General features: G+C 34.2%; 1 pseudogene; it reads left to right on the top strand.

Annotated features, from left to right (window-relative positions):
• The first annotated feature begins 3181 nt into the window (after positions 1-3181).
• LOC149199308 (very-long-chain aldehyde decarbonylase GL1-4-like) overlaps positions 3182-8654 on the top strand; it is a 28476-nt pseudogene continuing 23003 nt past the window's right edge.

The following is an 8654-nucleotide window of genomic DNA, read 5'->3' as shown; positions in this document are numbered from 1 at the left end:
GTTTATTATTCCCTTGGATTTATAATATCAATCATGGTCAACTATGGCTAATCATGGTCAACCATGGTTTACCATGGTCAATGTTGGTTAACCATGTTTTATAATGACAAGGTCTTCTTAAGTTTAAATGAGGACATGGTGAGGTCTTTTGTATGTCACCATCATTAATTTTTAAGCATATAATGTTGACATTCATTCAACTGTACATATTAATTTTATTTAATTCCCTACCCCTACTACTTCTTCTTCTCTGATATTGGGAATCCTCAAACAAAAATTAAGTTTAAAAAGTTGAGTTTATATGCCCCAACAACACGTGGTCATTGTAAGGAAGCTAGATGACATTTCTCATTTCAGGTATTATGCTTTTTGTTAAAAGCAATTTTTTTTTTTCTTTTCTTTCTGGTTTCATGATCGATTTCCCTGTTGGACTTGAAAAATTCCCTATCCTTGAAAATGGACAATAGTTGCACCTTACTCTTAACCCCTCCTCAGATAATATTTGAATTCTTTCTCATATTCTGCTAGCTACGCCTTTTTCTCTTAATTAACTTCAACTAAGCTAAGGTATAAAACAAAAAAAAATACGACAGGTTGTGGTATTCAATCCAAGCAAGAGTATCTATTTGCCAAAATTGATATACAAATCAAATTGGTACATGGAATCTCTGCAGACACGACCTTATATGTAATTAACTTCACCTTATCTCAATTGAATTCAATCAATCAACACTAGCTTGGTTCATTTTGAAGGTATAACTTTTTCTAACATGTTATTGTTGTTGTTATGGATGTCTGCAACTATCATCTAAAGGTCCCAAACACAACGAAATGGACTTTAATATTCTGGGAAACTTGTTTAGAGATCCTTATATTTTTCACACTAATGTCTTTTCTCAAGGCTTTAGTGGTGTGAGCAAAATTTTTACGTGTGGCTTGACCCAACCCTAGATTTCCATAGTTATTTTGTGATTTGGACATCAAACCAAATTATGTATGTATTCTAATAAATATTTTTGTTCATTCTTCCAAAATAATATAATAAAATACAATGACCTCTCAAACTAACATGACCACTTTGATGTAACTTGTTGCTCCAATTTTCTGTAGGCAGGATTCTTGATGTTCATTATTAGGCTTTTTATAGTCATGATAGTCAATTATGGCTAGTATTGTATATTAATATTTAATCTAAAAATCAAGTTACATTAATTAAATTTAATTCGACGTTCATTTGGATCCATCCCATCAATCCACTCTGAACTCAGGATGGTGTTCTTTGGTAACACTTTAAACTTGTAATTAGTTTATTTGTTGCAGTTAAACATGACCCAAGACTATATTCCAAGAATATATTCTATAAGATGTTCCATGAATCCTTAATTTATTTATTATGTTGTATTTGAATGTAATCTTGAAGTTATTAATGCACTAATCACTCAATATAGTAAAAACAATGCATCATGTTTTTGTATTTTTCTTAATTAATCAAATTTTAACTTTCATTGAGCTATATTATTTTGTGATTTTAGAATATTTCCACTCTAGCTAAAAAAAGAAACGTCTTTTCAAATCTAATATTATATTGTCATATTTTATCATTCAACTCACCTTTGGATAGGAACAATGAAATAGCATTATTAAAAGTAGAAACATTTTAAAATAAATAGATAGTGATTAAATAACAATTAATATACAATTTCCTCTTTCCAATTTTAAAATTTTGATTCATCCTTTGGTTTATGTTATGGCTTTTTGTAATCAATTTTTGGGTATTTTTCATCTCTTTGGTTGAAATCCCGAAGTTATATATATATATATATATATATATATATATATATTTATTGTTGTTGGAGCAATGATATGCCTATAAATATATATATATATATATATATATATATATATATATATATATATATATATATATATATATATATATATAGATAGATAGATATATATATATATTGTTGTTGGAGCAATGATATGCCTATAAACAACATCTTGTTTTGTATTGTTTTACGATAAATTTAGGTTTTTAACATATGAATTAATGTTTTTGGGGAAGTTTAAGATATTGTCAAGGAAATTTGTTTTCTGGGTTATGGAGATTTTATTGTGAGTGTTCCATGCAATTTCAAATTAAGATTCATGATTCAATAAGTCATTTGTGTCGTATGATCATTTTTCTTTTAATATGATAAATATGTGAAATTTTTTAATGTCAATGTGTTATTTAAAGGTAATTTTTTAATCAAATCTTGATTGGTGAAGGGTTAATTTATTATCAAAACATCATTCTTGAAGGGTTAATTTATTATTAACATGTTCTTGAAGAGAATTATGAAAGCCAAAACGTAAAAAAAAATTATCTGATGATTAAAGTGAAATCCAAATACCAACCCTGATCATTGATCATCAATGAAATTGAAAAAGTTGGATCAACATACATTTTCCACCACATTCGACAAACTTCTTCTGTTGAGTCCCATACAAGGCTAACTAAAAGGTGGAGTCTCAATAATAACCACCATAAAATGTTTGTTATAGAGAATAGCCCTCCCTTCCATGGCACCCAAAAATATAAACCAAACTAGCACCCAAATAAAGATTCCATAAAAATATTTAAAAGTATTTATTTTACATTACCTATATTGAATTTTATTATTATAAATAATATTTTTTAACAATTTCATATTAAAAATGGAATGAATTATATTTCTCCTTTTTATTTGGAAATAATTTTTTTTTTAAATACTTCTTCTTTAAACATTCAAAAAATTTATTCTCTTCCCCACCTATATTTAAAATTATGTTACTTAATTTCATGAATAATGAATTACTTTATAGTTGAAAGTTAGACTGAAATATTCTTACCATATTTCTTTGATATTGGTTGTCATATCAACCACAAAAAGAGGAAGAATTATGAGAATGAGATTATTGATATTTTCAAATGGTTTTCATTAAAACTAATTGCTTGAAGATGTCTTATTTCAACCTCAAGTGGATGAGGCTGCGTTGAATTTTAAATCAACGGTGAGGATGTATTCTTCAATGAATATTCTTCATCTAAATAGCACATCCATGACTGTGATTTCTAGGAGGGTGCATTACAATTTTAAAAAAAATCATTAAATGAAATTGATTTGGAATGCGGTGATCGCGCTTAGGAACGTGGCCAATGGAATTGAATTGGCCCATCAAGCTATTCGAATTCATATATTACTAGGCACATAGAGCCTTACATCATCATTTTCTGTATAGCCGCTACCATTCACATCACCACTCTTCTTTTGTGATGGAACCAATTACATGTAAGAAAAGCATCTGTATTCTCTTAGCAAGTCATTCATTACGTTGTATTGACTGTGCGTTTTCTTGATGTTTCATGCTGATAATGTGCTTTTGTTTATGTTTATTTGTGGTGCATCCATTATCAAAACATATCATGTACGCAACAAGATTTTCCATGGCACAACTACCTCTGGCTATCACCAGTACTCCTTCCATTGGAGTTATGTTTGGTTATCATTTATGGTTCGATTTCATGAATAACATGGGCCACTGCAACTTCAAGTTTCTCCCCTAGTGGGCATTTAAGATTTTTCCGGTCCTCAAATACTTCATGTACACACCCTCGTAAGTAATTCATGGGTTATGTATATACTATGATATATGAAAAGGATGGTGAGTTGTGCAGTATGCCTTTGAAATTTCTCTAAAGATGATTGGTTAGCTTCCATTTCACTATCCTTCTATTTTTTTATTTCTTTTGATATTAAAATAAATAAATTGGTTTTGCATATTTCACTCTCTTTATCATTCTCAAGTGCACACTAACTTCAGTCTTTTCATGCCAATATATGACTATCTTTATGGAACAGTAGAAAAATCTTCAGATATTCTCTATGAGACTGCATGTGAAGGTAAATATTTGTCACACAGTCTCAATCAATTAAAAAAGGTTCAATGGCTCAACATTTATCTATGTCACACAACATAAACTGATTATGAAATTTGGAACCACGTACTATATATTTTATGGCGATTAATCAATAACAAAAAATAATTTGAACTGGGAAAAAAGAGAGAGTTGATTTCATTTGCCTAACATATTTAACAAACCTGTCATCAATCTTTCATTTGCATTTCAATTTTGCCTCATTTGATGCGAAACCACACTCTTCCAAATTGTATATTGAGATGTTGTGGCGTATCAACATGGAAATCATGTTGGTTTTATGGACTTTTGGAAGAACATCCACAACCAAAAAGAAACATCTAGATAGACTGAATATACAAACATGGGTGATTTTGATGAAAGGAGAAATTGCGCTAAGGCAATATCCCTTTCATTTCCAAAATATCGATCGTGGACCTGTGGGTTATAGGCCCACGTTTCAATCGGAAGCATTAATGGCGCTTTTTCCTTAAAACCGGGACAACAACAGTTAGCGTGAATACACAAAAATACATGGAAACCCGAACATGAACGCCTAAGGCCAGATCTCAAATAGAATAAACCCGCATCCATAAACTTCTCGGTTTTGCTCTTTCCCAAGCCTTTCCGTTGTTCTTCAATCTCTGTCATTGATCAGCTTCATGATCCAACGGTCGAAGCTTCATCGCATGAGAAACTTGTTTGTTGTTTATCCGCCCTCACGAAGCCGATGAGAATTATCAGTCCTCGATCTATAAATGTTTGGGTCTGGTTTCTGGATTAACTTCTACACCTATTCCTACCCGATATCCGTTGTATGATAGAGGCCTTAGATCCTGCAGCTAGCGGGACTTCTATTAACACACAATTTAACAATAGGCCAACCACTGCTGTTGGCTGTGGCGCAATGTGTTGAAAATGGAATCAATGGTTGGAAATGAGTGCGGGACTTCAGTCTTGGATCAAGAATTCATGCACTTCTACTCCCACATTCGAATGATCCGACGACTCTTCTTCTGCACTTCTTCGCATATGATGGAATCTGCATCAACACTTAATTAATTCTACCATTTATACTCGACACTTCACACAACAATTGACTTGTTTTAACTTTGGATCCCCATCGATCCTCACAGTGATTGATGGTCAATCAATAAACCTGTAACACAGAAATTAACTCACCAGCGCATGTATACACAACATAACTTGAAAAGGCATAAATACACAGATACACAGAATTCGCACACACACGCAGATTTATATTATACAGAACTTAATTACATTCTAAGGCATTTCAGCCTTAGTCATACTTTCCCCTCTCGACTACATTGAATCCACACCTTGTTTACACAAATCTCTATCTATCGCTCTATCTATATCACCTCCTTACATAGACTCTTTTATATAAGAAGTTACAAAAGGGAGGGATCGTTTATGATCCATGAATTTCTCCCATAATTTCTCAACAAACTCGTAAATCTCTCTATACGCATACATGACACTACATTAAATAATTCTTCTAGAGACTTTATCCATTCCATCATTTTAGCCTTGTTTTAACAGAATTTGCCTCTTGGTTTGCACATTTGTCCACGTCTCCTCCTTCTCAGCTTTGGATTCCTATTTTAATGAAGAGTGCGCAGATGATCCCACATCAGACTCCCAAGGCACAAAAATTTATTACCTCCTGGTCATATGCTTCTCCTTAATCCCATAGCAAGTCTACCCACTTCCTCAGTGGAACTGCCTTCATGATCTTCTGTGAGCTGCAACCAAACCTCTATAGTAACAATCTTCTCTACTACATGATACCTCACCAAGCTTCCTCCTCATGAGTTTAGTCTTTCAGCATCCTTCTGGTTCTCTCCTCTGGAACCAATTGAGCACTCCTTGCTCTAGGTTGCTGCAAGTCTTCTCATGTTTTTTTGTCACTATCTGTACGACATTAAAGACCATAAATTCACCAAGCTTTAACACAATTGTATCTCCTTCTCTTTCTACTTGCACTCCTCCTTCTACACAAAATCTCTTTTACGCAGGAAAAACTTTCCCTCCTCTAATACCACTTGATGAAAGGAGAAATTGAACTAAGGAAATATCCCTTTCATTTCCAAAATATCGATCATGGACCTGTGGGTTATGGTTCGACGTTTCTATCGGAAACGTTCATTGGTGCTTTTGCCTTAAAACTAGGACAACAACAGTTAGCGCAAATACATAGAAGTACATGGAAATGCGACCATGAATGCCTAAGGCCAGATCTTAAATAGAATAAACTCAGATCCATAAACTTCTCGGTTCCGCTCTTTCCCAAGCCTTTCCGCTGTTCTTCAATCTCTGCCGTTGATCAGCTTCATGATCCAATGGTCAATGCTTCATCGCATGAGAAACTTGTTCGACGTTTATCCTCCCTCACGAAGCCGCTAAGAATTATCAGTCCTCGATCTATAAATGTTAGGGTCCAGTTTCTGGATTAACTTCCACGCCTATTCCAACCTGATATCCGTTGGATGACGGAGGCATTAGATCATGCAGCTAGTGGGGCTTCTATTAACACACAGTTTAACAACAGGCCAACCCCTGTTGTTGACTGTGGTGCAATGCGTTGAAAATGGAATCAACGGTTGGAAATGAGTGCGGGACTTCAGTCCTAGATCAAGAATTCATGCACTTCTACTCCCGCAGTCGAATGATCCGACGACTCTTCTTCTGCACTTCTTCGCATATGATGGAATTTAAACTAACACTTAATTAACTCTGCCATTTCTCTTTGACACTTCACACAACAATTGACTTGTTTTAACTTCGGATCCCCATCGATGCTCACAGTGATCGATGGTCGATCAATAAACCCGTAACATAGATATTAACTCACCAACACATATATACACATCATAACTTGAAAAGGCATAAATATACAGATTCACGGAATTCACACACACATGTAGATTTATATTATATAGAACTTAATTACATCCTAAGGCATTTTTGGTCACACTCTCCCCTGTCGACTACATTGAATCCACACCTTGTTTACAGAAACCTCTATCTGTCACTTTATCTATCTCACCTCCTTACCTAGACTCTCTTATATAAGAAGTTACAAAAGGGATGGATTGTTTACGATCAATGAATTTCTCCCACAATCGCTCAACAAACCCCTAAATCTCTCTATACGCATACATGGCATTACATTAAATAAGTCTTCTAGACACTTTATCCATTCCATCATTTTAGCCCTGTTTTAACAGAATTTACCTCTTGGTTTGCACGTTTGTCCATGTATCCTCCTTCTCAGCTTTAGATTCCTCTTTTAATGAAGAGTGCTCAGATGCTCTCGCATCAGACTCCTGAGGCACAAAAATTTATGACCTCCTAGTCATATGCTTCTCCTTAATCCCATAGCAATTCTACCCACTTCCTCAGTGGAATTGCCTTCATGATCTTCTGTTAGCTACAACCAAACCTCTGCAGTAACAGTCTTCTCTGCTACATGATACCTCACCAAGCTTCTGTTGAAAATAGCAACAAGAAATGCTAAAAATAGCACTGTTATAAATAGCAGTTTGGGTACCAGTGTTGGACATAGCAACAAGGAATGAAAAATGGAAGTGTTAAAAATAACATTTCTATAAATAGCATTTCGGGTTAGATTACTATTTTAGTTAGTCCCTGAACTAAAATAGAGAAGTAAAATTTGAATTTGATCTTAGCAGTTGTTTCTAAAATAATTAATTGATTCATATTGAGTTAATTAGTTGTAGAAAATCAAACATGAAGTCTATGTGGGGACATGCAATAGTTTCTCCATTAATTGAGGAATTTATCCATCAGTTAATGAGATAAGGATGAGTTGTAATATTAAGTTGTAATTAGTTGGCTCAGTTAACTGAGTCAAGTCGAGTTAGATTAATTCAAACAGTTTGTTGAATTAATTGTGAGTTCACTTAGTTAATGCTTGCATGCATGTAACTGCTGCACTTCAGATAACTGAATATTCTCTCATAAATAACTCATGCATGTTAGTTCAAACAGAGACCCAGTTGAGATCAGAGGAGGGACAATGTACTATCAATTGGATATATTTTTCCTATAAAGGAAACTCATCCATGTAGAAGGAATTATCTCCTTCAAGATTGCGCAGTTACTACTGCGCCAAGTGAGTAGTGTGAGGTGGGAATTCACATGTGTGGAAGCACCGGACCCCAAGAAAAATTGCGCAAGGAAATATGAGGCTTGGAGGGCAGAGGAGAAGGTTATGAGAGACTTTGACTATCTATGAGCAGCATTGTTTGCAGAGAGAGCAGGATAGCTTGTGAGCTGATTCTTTTTGTAACTTTAACAAGATTTCCACTTGTATGATAATACAAAGTTGGGATTTTAGGCTGAGGCTTTACCTGAGTTATTTCTTCTGTGTTATGTGTGATTGATTTCTCATTCTCAATTATATGTGTTCTCTTGATCTTTCTCAATTCGATTAAGCTTCCACAAAGTGTTGTAGAACTAGATCTTGTATTGTGTTTTAGTATATTACGTTATCTGTTGATCTACAGTGGGAATTTCTACATGGTATCGAAGCTAGCTGATCTGTAGAAAAATTCTACAGCTTCCTCCTGTGAGCTTATTCTTTCAACATCCTTCTGGTTCTCTCCTTTGGAACCAATTGTGCACTCCTTGCTCTAGGTTGCTGCAAGTCCTCTCACCTTCTACTACC

Source organism: Pinus tabuliformis, chromosome 2_1 (assembly GCF_031772625.1).
Source record: "Pinus tabuliformis cultivar Carrire ecotype Pingquan chromosome 2_1, CPIR1, whole genome shotgun sequence".
Taxonomy (NCBI): Eukaryota; Viridiplantae; Streptophyta; class Pinopsida; order Pinales; family Pinaceae; genus Pinus; species Pinus tabuliformis.
This window is presented reverse-complemented; position numbering and strand designations above follow the sequence as displayed.